Source organism: Hylobates moloch, unplaced genomic scaffold (genome assembly GCF_009828535.3).
Source record: "Hylobates moloch isolate HMO894 unplaced genomic scaffold, HMol_V3 SCAFFOLD_11, whole genome shotgun sequence".
Classification (NCBI taxonomy): domain Eukaryota; kingdom Metazoa; phylum Chordata; class Mammalia; order Primates; family Hylobatidae; genus Hylobates; species Hylobates moloch.
Window position 1 is genome coordinate 28613606 of NW_026652286.1, and position 19516 is coordinate 28633121.

Consider the following 19516-nt stretch of genomic DNA (forward strand, 5'->3'; position numbering starts at 1 on the left):
ATAGAGAAGTCCCATGGACCCATTACCCTACTACCTGCAATGATGACATCTTACATACCTGTAATGCATCACCGATCAATTGGCACAATACAGTTTCACCAGCTGCTGCATGCACTTATGTGTTTTGTATATCTGCACGTGTATAGGTTGGTAGAGCCACCACCATAGTCAAGACACAGAACTGTTCATCACCACAAAGGATCTCTCTGATGCTGCCCCTTTACAGTCACAGCCCTCTTCCCCTTCCCACACCCCTGACAACCCCTTATCTCTTTTCCGTCTCTATAATTTTGTCATTTTGAGACTATCTTATAAATGAAATCTTTTTTAATATCTAATTTTTTGAGATTGGCTTTTTTCACTCAGCACAATACTCTTAGGATTCATCAACTTGTTTCATTGTATCAACAATTCATTCCCTTTTTACTGCTAGCTACCATTCCATGGTATGGATGTACCACAGATTGTTTAACCTTCACCCATTGGAGGATTCTTGGGTCGTTTCCAGTTTTTGGTTATTACAAATGAGGCAGCTATGAACATTTGCATAAAGGTTTTTGTGTGAACATAAATGCTCAGGATTTTGATTGATGGGTCATATATTAGCCTGGTGCAAAAATAATTGCGGTTTTGCCATTACTTTTAATGCAAAACTGCAATTACTTTTGCACCAACCTAACAGTACATATATGTTTAACTTTTAAAGAAATGCCAGACAGATTTCCAGAGTGATCATAGCATTTTACATGCCTACCAAAAACATTTACAAGATCCAGTTTCTGCATTCTTGCCATCATTTGTTTTATTAGTATTTTTTATTTTCGTGATTTTAATAGGTGTGTGGCATCATCACTAGTTTTCCATAAAAACTAGTGATGTTGAGCACCTTTCATGTGTTTATTTTGCCATTCGTGTACAGTGGCAGCCACTATATACAGAAAAACTATAACCACTTTTTTAGTGAAGTGTCCAAGTCTTCTGTTCATCTTCTAATTAGATTGTTTGTTGAGTTTAGAGAATTATTTCTTCTGAAAACAAGTCCTTTGTCATATATGTAATTTGCAAATATTTTCTCTCAGTTGGTACTTTTCACTTCATTCTCTTAACTGACTCACAGAGCAAATGTTTTTAGTTCAGTGATTTTTTTTTTTTTTTTTACTTTTTGAATTGTTCTTTTAGTGCCATGTCTAAGAACTCTTCTAACATTAGATCACAAATATTTTCACCTATGTTCTCCTCTAAAGATTTTATGGTTTTACATTTTACATTGAGATCTGTGATCTATTTTGAGTTCATGTACAAAGTGTGAGGGGCAGATATTTTGTTGGCTCTTGATGATCTCTCTGTTGTTTCTGCCAAATGAGGTAACACCAGGTTCTATAGGAATCACAGAAGTAAGACAACATACAGGGACACAGGATGTCTGTCCAGCCCCTTGCAGGAAATTAATTACCCTCCCATGTGTAGAATAAGCTTCATGCTATGGAAACCAAACATTTCACCAGTGAGTCTTTCTTCTGTAATCATATTGTTCAACCAAACACTGTTCATACTGGATCCTTGAGGAAGCTCCTACTTCCCCTTGCATCATAGCCTGGAGCGAATCTCTGAAGCAGGAAGTGAACATGGGAAATTCCTGTTACACATGGTAACATGTCATTTAATGTAGGAAAAGCTGTGTCTTACAGCCTCAGGAACCCGGAGGTGGAAAGGGCCCAAAGCAGGAGTCACTTATACAGCCTCTCTGCAAAGAAGAACAATCTTTTATTCAACAAATATATTTTGAGTAGTTACTATGTGTCAGAAACTAGGCAATGAAGATGAGAGAGAACGAAAAGACATGGTCCCTGCCTTCTAGTGGGAGAGGAAGGGTGGAGTACAGGTAATAATATGGGCACATATAATACTGCACACCAAAAGTTAGTGATAGGTTGCTGAGGGAATATACTGCAGGGACACATAACCCAGACTTCAGGAATCCAGGAATGCTTCCCAGAAGAAGGGACACTGAACTTAAGACCTAACAGACAAATAGCAAAGAGCTAGGTGGAGTGGAGTGGGTGGGGTGGGGAGAGCGGTAAGAAATAGTCTTCCAGGCAGGGAGAAACAGCACATGTAGGCTCAGAGGTGAGTGTGAGCATGGTGGGCATGGCATCTAGAGTCTCCAGTATTGCTGGTGTGTAAGGTGCAAGGGAAAACGGAATGGGATAGGCTGTCCAGGTCAGGCCATGAAGGACCTTGAAGGTCACTGTAAGGATTCATCCACTTACTAAGGACATCCAGAATCCACTGGAGGCTTTGAGCAGGTGTGTAACTGATCTAGATTTGTATTTTAGAAATCTCATTCTGGAAGCCTAGAGGCAGATTGGTGGGATTCTAGGTGGCAGGCTGGAGCACTGGTTAGACTGTTGGAGACGGTTGCCAGAGATGACAGAACCACAATGGGGGCTGTGGCAGTGGAACATGGTTGATGCATTTACACTGGGGTAGAATCTGAGGCTTAAGGAGGAAGATGCGGTTTTAAAGATGGCTTTGAGAAATGGAGTGAGAGAATCATGCAGAGAAACAGAATTGAGGGCTGTGTTGCAGGAACCATTGTGGTTGGAACCTTCACTTGGACATTCCTAATGAGCAAGGACCAGCTCATTCCTTCCTTCTTGTTACTCTTCCAGGTTTGACAGTCCTGCTTGAGCAGAACTGTTTCCTGTAACTTTGCTGCCTTGGACCAACTTTGGCCCTGACAGACCATACAAAACTGTCCACCTCTGCTAGTCCAGGCAGGCTTCAACAGTCTTAAAGACATGGATCACTTTGTCTAAGACATTAAAGGATTCTCCCTTCTCTCAAGCTTTCTTTTCTCCAGCTCGCTAGCTCCAAGTTCCTATAGCCACTTCCCACTTAGCATGACTTCCCTCTCTCCCCTCTTCCTGATACCCCTTCTACCTCCTACTTTTAATGTAATTATGTGCTGTCCAAACTGGATAAAATCTGGTCAGCCAGAGAACAGTAATCATCCTTCCTGGAGCCTGGAAATTCTATCCCTAGCATCCACACATACTTTCGGCCTCGTTAGGGAACCTGCCTCCCTTCTCTGAATGTTTCAGCCAACCAACATCCCCCACTGTCCCCTGGGCAATGGAGACAGGCCTGATCCCAGAGTCTTAGCTGGGGAAACAGGTCGGACAAGGCCCTCCCTGACTCACCCTCCAACAGCAGGTGAGCTGGGTCTGGAAGCATGTAATCAAGCCTCACCAGGAAATGGGGTTCTTGCTTTTCCCCTCCAGTGAGGAGACAATAGAAACTATTCACTGACCATTGCTGGATGTGTGGCTTGAAGGGGCAGGTACGAAGATGGGACACTGGCTCTGTCTTCAATAAGTGTGCAGTCTTGTTGAGAGAGAGGATATAGAAGGGGTGGTCACAGAAGGCCCTTTCCAGAGGAAATGAGAACACAGCAGTGCCTTGAAGGACAGGAGGAATATCAGCTGGTGAGAAAGATGGGGATGGTGCACCAGAATGGAAAAGGAAAGCTCTTTCCTTGTGCAGAGGTCACAATGTCTAAAGTGGACCTGGAAAAAGAAGAGAAGACACTGGTCAGAGAAAAGACTATATGTGAGCATTGAGAGAAAATGCTGCAAGGGTAGATTGAAACCGTATTGGAACACCAGCTTTGGAGCCTGGACTGTCCTATAGGCTGGGAATCACCAAGAGCTCTTGAACCAAAGAAAAGGAGTGAAGTGATAGATGGCTTGGTTTTTGGGTCTGGTGAAGCTAGATAGATTAATTCTACACTCTACACCCTGATCCAGAGTTTCATAACGTTTAGGTGTCAGAAACGTTTGAACTAGAGTGACTCCATTCTGAATAGGGACCTGGTAAAATAAGGCTGAGACCTACTGGGCTGCATTTCCAGGAGGTTAAGGCATTCACGGTCATGGGATCACACAGCAGGTCATCACAGGATACAGTTCATAAAGACCTTGCTGATATAACAGGATGCAGTAAAGAAGCCAGCCAAAATGCACCAAAACAAAGATGGAGATAAAAGACCTCTGGTTGTCCTCACTGCTCATTATATGCTAATTTGCATGCTAAAAGATACTGCCACCAGCACCATGACAGTTTACAAATGCCATGGCAACTTCAGGAAGTTACTCTATGGTCTAAAAATGGGGGGAACCCTCAGTTCCGGGAATTGCCCACCCCTTTCCTGGAAAACTGATAAATAATCCACTCCTTGTTTAGCATATAATCAAGAAGTAACAATAAGTATAAGCAGCTGAGTGGCCTCTGCCACTACTCTGCCTATGGAGTAGCCATTTTCTATTCCTTTACTTTCTTAATAAACTTGCTTTCACTTTATGGATTCACCTCAAATTTTTTCTTGTGCAAGATCCAAGAACCCTCTCTTGGGGCCTGGATTGAGACCCCTTTCCGGTAACATAGGGAGGTAAAAACCCTTCCAGGAAGTAGTCCAGGGAATCTAGACAGGCACCTGGCTGGCCTAGCATTAGCTCACTTTCAGGTGATCTTTCCAGTAGCCCTTCCTAGAGTGATATGGGCAGAGAGGATTGAACTATTCAGATATAAGACCTGGGAAGTGCTTTGAGTGGCAATAATAAAAGCTAGAATCTGGGAGCAGAAATGGCTACATAATTTGCAGGACCTCATTTTTTACATATCATCAAGAATTTTAAGATGGCAACATTAAGCCAACCACAGGGTCCTTCTAAGCATGAGGTCCCAGGCAATATCACAGGTTGCATGCCCATGATACTGGCTCTGTCTAGGGGTAAAGATTAGGGTAGGTTCTTATCCAAATGCACACATAGGGTCTTCAAGGGGGCTGCCCAACTCAGTAGGCTCACAGCCTCTTCCCTGGGCAGATGGTAGCCCAGCATTCCAGCTCGTGGCTCTTGACCTCATGAAAGGAACAAGAGGCAAGGAACAGGAAATCTGAGTTCCAGTCCTGGTTTTGCTTTAAAATTGATGTGAGTCACCTAACTTTAGGGCCTTAATTTCCTTGCCCAGATTACATGTTGAGTACGTATTGTTTCTCTTCCTTTTGATAAAAAAAAAAAGGCCCAATTCTGGGATCTCTACCACATGACCACTTGCCGGAGCATTTGGAGGAAGACACGGGTCCAGTGATGGGTCTTTGGTTACAGAAAGAACTCAGTGAAATGTATTTGTAACTCAGAGCAAACTCCAGATACTTTTTTGCATGCCAATACCTTCTTATTTCACTAGAAAAGTAATCATTGGCCATTCTCTGAAGAATTTATTTGAAGAGACTTCAGGTCTTTTCTTACCTCCTCACCAATTCTTTGTAGGCCCACAGGTAACTGATGCCCTCTCTCTGTGCCTCAGTTTCCTCTTCTGTAAAGTTGAGACCTGGATTAGAGATCTTTATGTCCCTTTCAGCTCCCATTTCTGCATTTCTTTGAATCTATGAAGTAACTGGTCCAGCATACAGCATCACATGGTGTTGGGACGAACTTAGCTGTCTCTGTCAATGGAAGGTAAGCTCACTGAGTTCAAGAATGATGTGTGATTCACTCTAAATCTCCAGTTCCTGGCACAGTACCTCATGCTCAATTAAGAATGGAATGGACAAATCTATCGATGGATGGACAGGGTCTCTGGAAGAGACTTAAAACAAATGATCCAAGGAAGCGAACACAGAGATCTAATCAGAAGCAAAGCCCAAGGCAAAGAAAGAGAATCAGGGTAACTACCTATCAAGGGAGATTGAGTACTGGGTGATCAACATCTGAAATGATACAAAGGAAACAAGAAAATTTAAGGCTAAAAAGAGACAAAAAGGGCTGGGCGCAGTGGCTCACACCTGTAATCCCAGCATTTTGGGAGGCCGAGGAGGGCAAATCACTTGAGGTCAGGAGTTCGAGACCAGCCTGGACAACATGGTGAAAGCCTGTTTCTACTGAGAATATAAAAAATAGCTGGGCATGGTGGCACACGCCTGTAATCCTAACTACTTGGGAATCTGAGTTAGGAGAATTGCTTGAACACGGGAGGCTGAAGTTGCAGTGAACTGAGATCACGCACAGATCTCACAAGATGGGCGTCAATGAGACTCTGTCTCACACACACACTCAAAAATGTAAAAAGATGTCACAATGGGCAGGTCATTAGTGACCCCTGAGAGAAAAGAAGATATCAAAAGTTAAGGAACAGGTAGATCACAAGGAAGGGACAACAGACATAAATGAATCTTTTGAAAACTTTTGGAAAAAATGAGAGTGATAAGAAGGTAACTGGGCACATGGCAAAATCAAAAGGATTATTGTTTATCAATTTATTTTCTTTAAGAGGAGACCTGTATGTTTATCACAGTACTATTCACAACAGCAAAGACATGGAATCAACCCTGGTGCCCATCAATGTTGAATTGGATAAAGGAAATTTGGTACATACACACCTGAAATACTATACAGCCCATAAAAAAGAGTAACATCATGTCCTTTGCAGCAACATGGATGCAGCTGGGGGTCATTATCCTATGTGAATTATCACAGAAACAGAAAACCAAACAATGCATGTTCTCACTTATAAGTGGGAGCTAAACATTGGGTACACATAGGCACAAATATGGAAACAGTAGACACTGGGGATACCAAAAGGGAGAAGGGAGAAAGAGGAATAAGGATTGAAAAACTACCTACCAGGTATTATGTTTGCTACTTGGGCGATGAGATCATTAGAGGCCCAAACCTCAGCATCACGCAATGTACATATGTAACAAACCTGCACGTGTACCTCTGAATTGAAAATTTAAATAAATAAAATAAAGTGAAAAAGAAGAGAAGGAGACCCAAAATATTTGTTAACCAAGAGGAAAGATTGAAGGAGGAAAAGGCAGAAATTTTAATAGAGGGAGAGAGGAGGCAACTGATGGATTTATGTCCTAGAGGAGTCAGGAGAGAAAGGGGACCAAGAGCACAGTTCTTTTCCCCCTTGTCTCTGCCACCTATAAATCTGACAAGCAGACCACTGGGTGCTGTAGAGGACATCCAAACATAGAAAGAAGTTGGGAAGGGTGACTCTTGAGGTCCCATCTTACCAATCCTGTGACCGTGATGTTCACGCATTCTTACTGTGGCATGTGGTTCACAAGCAGATGACAGCAATGTGAAGAACATCTTTGAAATATAGTCTAGTGGTGGCTCACGCCTGTAATCCCAGCACTTTGGGAGGCGGAGACAGGCGGATCATGAGGTCAGGAGATTGAGACCATCCTGGCTAACATGGTGAAACCCTGTCTCTACTAAAAATACAAAAAAAAAATTAGCCGGGCATGGTGGCGGGCACCTGTAGTCCCAGCTACTCGGGAGGCTGAGGCAGGAGAATGGCGTGAACCCAGGAGGCGGAGCTTGCAGTGAGCTGAGATTGTGCCACTGCACTCCAGCCTGGGCGACAGAGCAAGACTCCATCTCAGAAAAAAAAAAAAAAACGGAAATATAGTCTAGTGCCTGCAGCTTACCCTGGACCACATTTCCAAAGAGGAAATGAGCCCTTTGAGATGTATTCCACCTGTTTGGGAATGTGGTCCAAGGATAGAGAGTGGAATAGTAGGAAAAGCACCAGGTTGGAAGTCAAGAGTTCAGATCTAGTCTCTCCTTGTAATTCTTTATGTGCCCTTGGCCATATCCCTTTTTCTCTGGGAGTTGCGTTTTCCTTGGAAACACAGGAGTTTGAAATAGGTGACTGGTTTATTTCTACATGCTCTGACTGAAGTGTTACAGAGTCATCCTGAAAGAGCTGGCACTCATCTCTGTGGTTCTTGGGCAGCTCTGTGCCTAATGTGGCCACTGAGGTACAAAGAGCAAAATAGGTAGTAAGTCCTTCTTGTCAATTCTTACTCATGTCACTAGACAGCTCACAGTATGGGCATCACCTCCAACAGGAAAACCCACATGTTTGTCAGTGACATTCCAGACCCTCCCGTTTGGGCTGCAGCATCAGCATGACCAAATCATGTTTGGCAAAGAAAGGCTTATGTCTGGCTATGTGTTGATGACATTGATGAAATTCAGTATTGCCTTGGGGGACTGATTTCCTGACTGAGTTCCAAGTTCTGAGTTTAGAACTTGGTTTGGCCTTTGTCAACCAATTTCCACATAGGATTAAAAGGCAGGTAGATGTATCTTTGCCATTAAATAAATCATGACAAATTAGTTATTCATTAATTCATTCAAAAATATGCATTCAGCAACTTCTATATACATTAAATGTATATAAGATGGATGGATGGATGATGAATGAATAAATGGAAGGATGGATAAGTGGAAAGATAATTTAGTAAATGGATAGATGACTAGGATGGAGGGATGAGTGGATGAAAGATGGATGGATGGATGGATGGATGGATGATGAATGGGTAAAATCATCAGGAGGGAGCTTGACAAAGAACTAGGAGACCCAGGATCTGGTCTGCAACATCATTTATCAGCTAAGCATATGAGCAAAGATTTTTTAGTTACAAGTGACAGAAACTTAAAGTGGCGAACAGGGAAATAAAAAAGTGTATTGATTAATATATCTGAAAAATTATCATGAGTTTACAGAGGTCTCTCTTTGTCTTGCAGCTCTGGTTTCTTTCATTAACATCATCCTTACCTAGTCTTTCCCCATCCAGTGGCCAGATTTACCATCAGCAGCTCCAGCCTTACGTTATTCCAGTTTTGCAACCTCCAAAGGAGTGTCTTTTCCCCAAGAGTTCTAGAAAAAGTTCTTGAGAGGGTTCTCATTGGCCCAGCTTGAGTCATTTGCTCATCCCTGAACAAATCCTGTGGCAAAGAGGGTACAGTTCTCCAACTGGTCAGGTCTGCCCTGGACCCACCCACAAAGTCCAGAGGTGATGTCTTGTACTATGAAACGCATAGACTCAGAGTGAAGACAGGGTGGCATTCCCAGAAGAGAAAGGAATGGATGCCAGGCAGGCAAAAACCTTGGAAGTCCTCTTGCTGGGTGACTACAAGGCAGTTCCTTTGCCACTTGGAACCTCTCAGCTCCCTCCCATGGCTGTCCTCACTGCATAGATTTCTTGTGATGTGAAAGCTCTTTGACAAAGCGGGGCTTATGCTTTTCACTTGTCTGTTATTCAGCACCCATCTGTGGCTCTTCCTCCTTCTCCAAGCCTTCGCCAGCATTTGGCCTCCAGGTTCCTCCCTTTTCTGACTTATGCCACTTAACTTTTCAGGCCACGCAACCCGACAACTAACCATTAGGTGTATTTGGAGCAGAAAAAGTGCCGAGGCCTTTGTCAGGCCCAACAAGAAATACTGCAATGAATAAGACCCTCTCTTTCCACACAGGGAACTCCCAGTTTAGTCAGAGACAAATATCCTTCTTGCATTGTGCTCTAACTGCTCTCTGTGTGAGTCTAATCTCCAAAATAAAACTACTGGCTCTTCCAGGGCAAGACCATGACGCATCTTTCTCTCTGTCACCCACATCCCTCTAGGCTATTTTGTCCCAAGAGCACCAACAAGGGAACTAGGGCCCTTAGTGCCCCCAACAGTGAAATAGTTGAAAGTCCTACCCCACTGGTCCCAACCTTCCTGCTAAAGGACCCAGTATCCAGGACAGTCTTCCTCTTTGCTACCTCACAGCACCTGCCTTGCCTTCCACACCACCTCACCTGAGGCCCTCCATCACTGGGTCATTGGGACCTAGTTTAGCAATGACTTCCATCTTTGGCTTCTGAAGTCACTGGAGCTGTGTGGCCCTGGCTGTCCTTTGGATCTAGACATCTCCAAGCTGAGGAAGGAAAGGATCCTCCTCTGGCTGTTTCAGACCACCTTGCAAGGCCAGAAATAGGGTGGCAACTTTGTGATCCCTTCCTTTAGCCAGCAAATACGTTCTGAACATCCACCCTTCTGCACCCAGCTAGTGTGTTGGGGAAAGAATGGTGAGTACGTAGGCAGAGTCCTGTCTTTCAGGAACTCACAGACCAGCTGAGAAGACTGCTGGCTCCTCATCCAACCCAAGCAAAGCTTCTTGGACTCCATAGTGACATCCTCTATCCACTCATTGGAACAAGAATGATGGGAACTTAGTAAGAGTAGCCTAGGTCCTTGGTGGAGGGGAGTTGGGAGTGAAGGAGAGGAGTGACCCCATAATGAGCTACTCAAAATGATCTTTCGATGTCATTTGTCAGTCGGGTTCCTGGACTTAGCATATGTGCCCAGATTTACTTTTTCTCTACCTACTGCCAGGGAAGTATTGTGGCAACCACTGGCCACATGCTGAACATCTTGGCCTTGGCTTCAGCCATTCATTTAAGGAAGCCTATTAGGGCTCTCCTGGGAGGAGTGTGAGCCACCATGCCTGGCAGAAGTTGATTTTTTAAAAAGGAGGAACATTTCCTGACCCATCTGCTCTTGACTAAATAATCCCATGAACTCCTTCCAAAGGTGAGCATTTCTCTGGCATATTTCTGCTCTTCTCTCCTTTAAACTCAGAGGTAAAATTAATCCCAGGATCTCAGTCCCTTTTTCTCTCCCTGCCACATCTTCTTTCTGATACTAAAATCAGTCTCTGTCTTTCATATCCACACAGGGAGGAGGTGGGGCTCAGCTAATGAATATTTGAGAAGCCCTTTGAGATCTTGGATGAAAGGTACCTTATAAAATGCAATTAAAAAAAATATGGGTAATTACTAGCTGGGCTAATCCCCGTAGGATAATTAGAGAGTTTTCCTCTGGCAGACTCTGAATTCATGCAGAAACTCATGAGTTCAAAAGGCAAAACTGATTTGAAATTTCAGGGACCACTGATATGCTTCCTCTGTTCCAGCATCATATCCCTGAGTCTTTTCTGAAATCTGAGGAGCTTCTTAGCAGGCCAGAGCTGGAAAGGATCTTTGAGATGATCTTTCCAACCTCTTTGGATTACAGATGAAGCCACCAAGACCCAGAGAACTGATGTGTCTGGCTTAAAGCTGCAGAGCATGTGTGGGAGAGCCACAGCTCAGGTCCAGTCCCTAGACACCCCAGTTTAGGGGTTCGTGTCACCACTCCTAATCTATAATGTACTCTATCCAAATCTCTGCATACTGCACAGTAGAGTACTGGAACAAGAGTCACACAGAGTTGAATTCAAATCCCAGCTCTGACACAGATGAAAGCAAAGTAGCTGGCAAGTAAGCCTCAGTTTCCCCATGTGTATAATGGGAATAATAACATCTGCCTCATAGGGTTGTTGTGAGGAGTCAATGAGTAATGACACAGAAGCATCTGGCACAAAGCATATGTTCAGTCAAAGCTGCTGGAATGAATGGAGTCTTTGCAGTCCTAGGGTTTGACCTACCGTCCTTGTTTTGTATAGCTATGTTCAATCTGCACTTATGGGGCACTTACATGCTGCAGACTGTGCTAAGCTCTCCAGTACTTTATGTCATTTAGTCATCACCACATCCCCTCAAGGTCAGCAGTGTGAAGTTGAGCTTCAGGTTGGTTAGCTAACAGGTCCAAGGCCACAGCTGAAGAGGAGGCAGGACTTGGCCCTGTGCGCTCAGCCATGACGCGACACTGTCGTCACTTGTGAGAAGAGGAATGCACGTTGTTATAACCACAGTGGAGCCCTAAAAGGGTTTTCTCCTGGGATACAGGGGAGGAGTAATGGAGGGAGATTGGGAATGGTCGTAGCCTGAGAGGATCCATTGAAGCATTTTTATTTCCAGTTATAAAAATTAAACTCTTCTCCTGTATAAGATTTAATTATGCTGAGGAGGCTGCACTGATGAAAGTAGTTAAATTATCTTCTCTGAAAAGAGAATCAAGAAATCCAGATTCAGGTCCTGGATCTGCTCCTTAGAAACCGTGTGTCTTGCTCAAGTCCCTCAACCTTTGCATCTCCCCAAGACTTCTGTTCCTCATCTATGTAATGCCTTATCCCACATGGAGTCTTTGGAGGCTCAAATGTGAGTAACGTGGAAGTGCTCTGTCAATTGCAACTTCTGTACAAATGGGAATCATTACTGGTACCATTCATAGTTTAGAAGACTTTCAGTCTGAAGGAAGAGGTAGCTGGAAGCCCCAGGCTGGGCTACTAATCCAGCACACTTCGCAGGCTGGGGACAAAACACATCACATAATTTATGGCTCTGAGCTCAAATTATTTGGTTGGAAGAGGGCATTTTTGGGGAACAGCCCTTTGAAATTTAATTGTAAATTAATGGGTTTCACTAGTTTCAGGTTTCAAACTTTTTTCTGGGCTGAGACCCAAGATTAAAACCTGATGTGTCACATTCTTTCATTCTGTGTGTTTAGAAGAAAACAGGCCCCTGTGAAAGGCTGCTGGGTGAGGCTGGCAAAGGAGGAAGGAGCTGATCCAAGAGTTGTTAATCACCCCCCAATGATTTCCTCATCAACCAAGCCTTTCCCAAGGACTCCCTAGAAACTTGAATAACCAGGAATGTATTCTTCAGAACCACCCTGTTTAAAATGGACGGCTGAGTCATCCTCTCCAGGGATGTCCAGGGCTGACCAAGAGAATGACAGTGGCTAAGGCTATCAGCCAAAGGAAACTCAGAGGTTGCTCTCTGCAGCCACCCCAGGCAGGGGTTTTTTGAAGAGATGGTCATCTCACACCCCCAGCGATGGGGAACTCACTCCCTCTCATTGTCAGACACTTGCTGGAAGCTGCTCCAGATCTCCAGTCTCCATTTATCTCTGTGTAATTCTCACCCACTCCTCAAGGGTCTGTCCTCTGGAGCCACAGGGCCATGTATAGCCCTCTCCACCACCACTGGTAATGCATCAACCCTGAGACAACCCTTCCCAAGACTAAGTCCTCCAAGTTAAAGAGATGGATGTAGCTGAAAATATACAGCTTGAGGCATCAGAAGGCTTGAATTCAAATCTCAGCTTAACAACTCATTAGCTTTGTGACTTTGGGAAATTTACTTAACATCTCTGATCCTTAGTGTACTTATCTTTAAAACAAATACCTTTGGGGATTGTTGTGAGGATCTAACATATAAAGGAAGAGGAACTGAAGGCCAGAAGTAAAGTTAGACCCAAGTGAATATATGGGAAGAAAGTATCACACACTCGGGAGAATTCTGTACAGTCTGGTGGCCTAGACCTGTTACACACAGAACTTTACTAGGAATGAAGGGGTGACTCTGCACTAATCCTTATATCCATGCAGTGCAGGGAGTCAAATTAGAGAGCCCTCTGAATAAAGCCAGGACTCAGAAACAGCTATACTCTCTGAGAAAAAGGATAATTGATGAAAAATAAAACAAACGAAACATAAAACCTGCACAGTATAACTAAGCAGCAAGTTGTCCACCTTGATTTAGGGTAGTTGGGGAAGAAAATAGTGCCCTGAGGTTTCAGTGCTACTGGCTGACCATTGCATAACTAGGGGTTCTGAAATGACACTAATTTACACATGGTTTTAAAACTCTCAAGATGATCAATTGAATTTAAGTGGACCTTGAAAAAGAAAAAAATAAAGTGGACTCTGTTCTGTTATCAGTATGTCCTGATGCCTGACAGAAGCAATCAAGAATCTTCCCTGCAGAAATGCACTCTCAAGCCAAGCCTTATAGAATTATCATAAGATTCCAAAAACTAGGGGCTCACAATCAAAATGATGTGTGCAAGGAAACAGACCACCATGAGTCAGTGGCAGCAGAAACAGCAAATCATAGAACCAGGCCCACAAAGACTTCAGATATTGGGATACATATAGACTATAGAACAATTATGTTTAATATGTTTAAATAAACATATTAAAGAAAGATTCAAAAGAAGACTCACACCCACATCTTCTGGCATGGCCCAGCGCTCTTTCCACTAATTCAAGAAGGAAAGAATGAAAAATGAGTCAAGAACAAAAGAATATAAAAATGACCAGGCAGATTTGAAAAATAATCCAAGTGCCTACTAATGATGAAGAAGTAACCCAAGCTTCCTCTATGAAAGCCAACACACTTCCTATTAGACAAAAATTTAGAAAATGTCCAGTTCACCCCCAGCTATTAAATGCATCCTGTGCCAGCAGCAGGAAACAGTCATAAATATTCTTCCAGAATCATCCTTTTGCCTGACCCATTCCTCTTGTGCTGCTTTTCCTAGCTCTGGGATTCCCTGGATTCCTTTCCCAGTTCCAGGCACCAACTTCTGGCCCTCCTCCTTATCTAGGTGACACATTCAGACACTCCTCAGCTCCCCTCTCAACTCCACATTTCATGGGGCACCTTCAGTCCAAGTGTGAGGGGGTCTCAAATATGACTGTGCTCGCAGCAATTATTTTAAACACGCTACGGGCTACCACCACCATCTGCATGCTTCTTTACAAAATACCTTTTATGTCTATGAAAGCTTGGTCATCCTCACAAATGAAGGAGACAGGCTTACAGAGTTATAGTCATTCAGCTAGAAATGGACAGAGCCAAGACTCAAAAGAAGACTCACACCCACATCTGGCATCTCCCAGTGCTCTTTCCACTAATTCAAGCTACCTCCAATTAGAGCAATGATGAATAGCCAACCAGCACTGTCTGTTCTTTATTATTACATAGGTTAAACCCTCATCTGTTTTCATCAAACTGAACTGAAACCTTCTCAGAGTTACCCAGTTGGTTGAGAAATCTTTGGGTCATTGCCAAGTACGGTCTTAGGATCAAGGAAATGTTACTTTATGTCCCAATTGTTTGGAGATCACTGGCTACAGTTAGTGGAGACATAAGTACAGGTTCTTTCGGGCAAAAGCCAGCCTAAGCATAGCACAGGATGGAGAGGTACCCCAGGGGAACAGAGTCCCTATGATTCCCCCCTTCCACTGTCTCAGGGTAACACCTGAAGTTCCGCAGAAAAACATTTTTTAAACTCTCAAACAAAACATTAAAAATCTACAAGAAAATGAGAGCATGTGTACCCAGCTAGGTAAAGTGTGCAATTTGAGTCTGTTTTCTGTTCATTTTACTCCTGGGGAGATTTTCTAGTCAAAAGCAGAAAAGGAACTTTGTGGGCGCCCTCTTGTGGGGGAGACCTAGCACTGCGGGGCCACCCCCAGCCAGCCTTGCCCTTCAGAGTTGCTGAATGAGACAGAGGAAGGGCCGCCTGCCCACGGGATTTACATTCTAGTGGAAGCAGATGGGGAAATCCCAAGAAGATAAATGAACAAGATCTTTCTAGATCATGAAAGTAAAGAGCATAAAACAGGGTAATGTAATAGAGTGAGTAGAGGAGGGTGTGGGTCAGGCTACAAGTTGTGTGTTCAAGAAAGGCCAGCTGGGGCAGGGGAGAGGAGGTGGCTGAGCTGAGCCCCAAGTGTCAGGAAGTTACCAACCACGGGAAGGTCAAGACAACCAGCCCAGGCAGTGCCAAGGCCTTGAGGTAGGAATGAGTTCGGGGTGTCGAGCACAGAGAAGCCAGTGTGACAAGTGGCAAAAGCAAACAAGTATTCCAGTGAGTGAGGATGGAGGGTGAGGCACCTCTGGGAGGACCCATATCATCCAAGTGGGAAAACGGGGTCTGTTTCACACTTTCAGGAAACTTAAATCTCACCCCTGCACCCACCTCCCACAGCCAGTTCTTCAGCAAATCCAGCTGGCCCTGCCTCAAACCATCCACTTCCCTCATCCCCATGGCCGTCCCCAGCCCGAGTTATCACCCTCTTCTGTAATAGCTTCCTAGTGGATCTCCTTGCCCCTTGCAAGGCATTCTCCTCTCCACAGAAAAGTGATCTGCTTAATGTAAATGAGAAAATCAGATGGTGCCTCTTCCTTGCTTAGAACTCTTCAATGGCTTTGCACTTAGAATAAACATCCTCTTAGGTCTGACTTCTCCCTCCCTCTGCTCCAGCCACAGTGAACTCTAATCTCTTTCCTGCCTCAGGACACTTGCACTCGCAGTTCCCTATACCAGGAACGTTTTTTCCTTGGTTTTTGACAACTCTGCTTCCTTTTCATCCTTCTGGGCTCAGCTTAAACTTCTCAGGGAATCCTTCCTTGACCACTCTATCCAAAGGAGCCCCCAAGTGACTCTCCATCACCTTGTCCTATTGATTTCCTTCATGGCAGCTATGATAATGCATCATTATTCCATTTATTCATTATTTTCTTACTTTTCGTCTTTTTTCACATTGGATTTGAGGTCCATGAGGGCAGGGACCATAACTCTTATTCACCACTGGATCCTCAGTGCCTGCAGAGCTCTTGGCATTTGCATGATATTTGAGGAATGAATGAATGAGCCCTAGGAGGTAGCAGTCAAGATGGAATCTAGGAATTATCTAGCCCAACAGCCCTCAAATTCTGTTTTTAGCACAGAAGCTGTTTCCAAATGGACTCTTACACAGAACCTAAGAATGAAGCAAGACACAGCAGACGTGAGCCCTGCCCTCCTGGCTCTGTCTCCGTGTCGCCAAGAGCCCTGACTGAGCCAACGATGCTGGCAGCTCTTGAGAAACACCTCCCAGGTGGCTGAGTCCTCATGAATTTTCCCTCAGCCCATGTTTCTCTGGCTTTCTCTCTTCTACAAATGAGAACAGAGGCAGAATGGAAAAAATAACATTTTAAATTGTCATCAGCAATTTGGGGGGTGGATAGAATTAAATGTATTAGAGAATATTTTCATGGGGGAATGTATTTGGGAACACTTCTGAGGTATGAATGAGCTCTGTGGTTTTTACTTCAAAGCACCTATGTGGACCCAGGCACATTTGCGAAAATTTCTGGAAACCCTGTGTGCCCCAAGGAGGGAGCAGAGACCACTTACTCTCCTGCCACCCTTTTCCTTCTCCAGAACATTGATGTACCCCTTCAGGTGCCAGGCAGCACAACTCAGCGGGCACAAAAAGAAGGTGAGTCGGCAGAGGCCTGGTGTCCAGGTGTCCTGAGAAGGTCCTTAGCTATGTTCACATTATTTATGACCCAGTTCGTATATTCTCAACTCACCTTTTTACCTTGGCCATTGATGTGGCAACCAACTATATGCAAATGTAGCCTGACAGCTGTCCAGAATGTCTCTTGATTTCTGGGGTTTTTTTTGTTCGTTTTTTTAAGACAGAGTTTCGCTCTGTCGCCTAGGCTGGAATGCAACGGCATGATCCGGCTCACTGCAGCCTCTGCCTGCCAGGTTCAAGCGATTCTCCTGCCTCAGCCTCCTGAGTAGCTGGGATTACAGCTACAGGTATGTGCTACCACGCCGGGCTAATTTTTGTATTTTTAGTAGAAATGGGGTTTCACCATGTTGGCCAGGCTGGTCTCAAACACCTAACCTCAGGTGGTCCGCCTGCCTCGGCCTTCCAAAGTGCTGGGATTACAGGCAAGAACCTCCGTGCCCGACCATGTCTCCTGATTTCTAATGGCTACTTATCAGCTGTGTGATCTTGGGCAAGTTGCTTAACCTCTCTAGGTTTCATCATCTGAAAAAGGGGGACGATAATGATACCACTTCATATGACTGTACCAAAGAGTACATGAGTTAATAAATGTAAAGTGCTCACAACAGTGCCTGACACAAAGCAAGTGCTATCAAAAAGATCAACGTTGTTATAATAACTATTATTATTGTTGTTACTCTCGCTAGGGCTGAGCGCTAGAAGAGGGAGACCGGGCTTCCTATAGCTCCGAGTCTGCTAAGTTGGAGCCTGATTTGCCATGGATGGGAGTTGACTTCAGTCCTCAGGCTTGTGGGGTGGGGGCAGGGAGGACAGGAGATACCATTTATTGAAGGCACAGAATCAAAGAATTCTCAAAACACCTTAGGGAGAAGATACTCTTGGTATCGAAGTGGTGCCATTTGTCTGGGGTAATAACCCGAGGTTCATTGCCTCATTCCCTCATTCCAAGGAAATTGAGGATGTGGACACACACAAGGAGTGAGTTTAAGAGCACAGGTTTAATAGGTGAAAGAAAGAGAAAGGAGAAAAACTCTCTCCTGCAGAGAGAGGGGCTCCGGAGTGGTCTTCCACTCCGGAGAAGAATAAGGACATTCTCAAGCTATTTCACCCCTGTATGTGGAGACCTAGCTGGCCACGCCTGTTTGAAGAGGGTCAGTCTCATGGAAGGAGGCTGCCCCAGTTGAGCTTCCTGCCCAGGCTGGAGCCCCTTAATGGTTGGGCAATGGTAGGCTGATCAAGAGTTGTCTTTCGGTGAAATGCATGGAGGCGTTTTACAGAGGAGCTTGAGGAGGCAGTGTCTGATTGACATAGGGCATGAGAGATTGGTTGAACCAGGTGTGCTGTTTGCATAGCATGCAAAGAAGCTGGTCATCCCACCCTAATCTTTTATTATGCAGATGGAGTCTCTACCTGGCTGGCGCCATGTTGCCTGCTTTTTACTGCACATGTGGTGACAAAGAAAAGGGAAGAGGGAACTTCCGCGTTGAATATACCTGGCTTCCAGATATCCCTTTTCTATTGCCACAGCTGCCAGTATTTACCTATGTAAGCTTTTAGCTTGCTTATCTATGCTTGCAGCTTGATTTTTCAGGTTGCCTTTTCTTAGAAAAGAAATGAGTTAGGGGCTGCTTTTTATTAAAAGGAAACCTTACTGAGGACTCTCTTATCCTCACTATCTGCCTAAATAATTTCTTTCTAGTTCCTGTATCACTATCACCTTTTCAGAGATGAGGAAACCAAGGCTTAAAGGGCTTACAGGAGTCATCTGAGGTCATGTAGCCTGGAATGTCTGAACCAGGGTTGCCCCTAGGCCCAGCGAGTGTGGCCCTGGTCCCTGTCGCCACCCTGCGAAAGGAAGGAAAGGGTAGTGCATATCCCTGTGGTTCCCAGAATGTCCTAGGGGAAGAAGGAAACTGCAAAGATGTACCTCTCAGCCCTTTGTGCCTGCTGGAAAATGCTGCAGGCAATATCCTATCAGGGCCCTGAGGGGAAGTTGGCGCTCTGGGCACTGCTTCCCTGACCTACACCCAGGAGGCTGGGCTCTGGGTGAGGTAGGTGGGATGGGAATCTGTTGGGAAGAGCACTGGGCCAGGAGTCAGGAGCTGAATTTCAGACCTCGCCCAGTGTGCCAGTTCCAGCACCTAAAACAAGGCCTATCAAGTAGCAAGGAGTGCACAATCAATATTCATTGAAGAAATGGATGAGTGAATCCATGAATGAATAACATAGGCCCTGCTCTCAAGGAGCTTTCAGTCTAGAGGAGCAGAGGAGACAGGTGCAGCAGCTACAGAGTTCAGATGAGGGGAGTGCCCTAGGAGCTGGGTTACACCCCCAAAAGGGGAGCCTTCTGGGACCTAACAGGTAAAGGGGACTACAGAAGGCAAAGAGGAGAGAGGAGTGCAGGGCACAGAGGCCTGCGGAGCATGGGCTTGGAGGCTGAGCAGGTTAGCACTTGACAGGGATGTGAGAAACGGCTCGCACTGTTCGGATCCTTATATTCTGGAACACATCCTGCCCCGACAATCCCTTCCCTTCACTCTCTCAAGGCGTAACTCCAAACTGGGCAGTTATCTGTGGATTGGGGTAAGCTTGGCTCCCCCACACTGATTTTCTAAAGTTGGGCTGGACA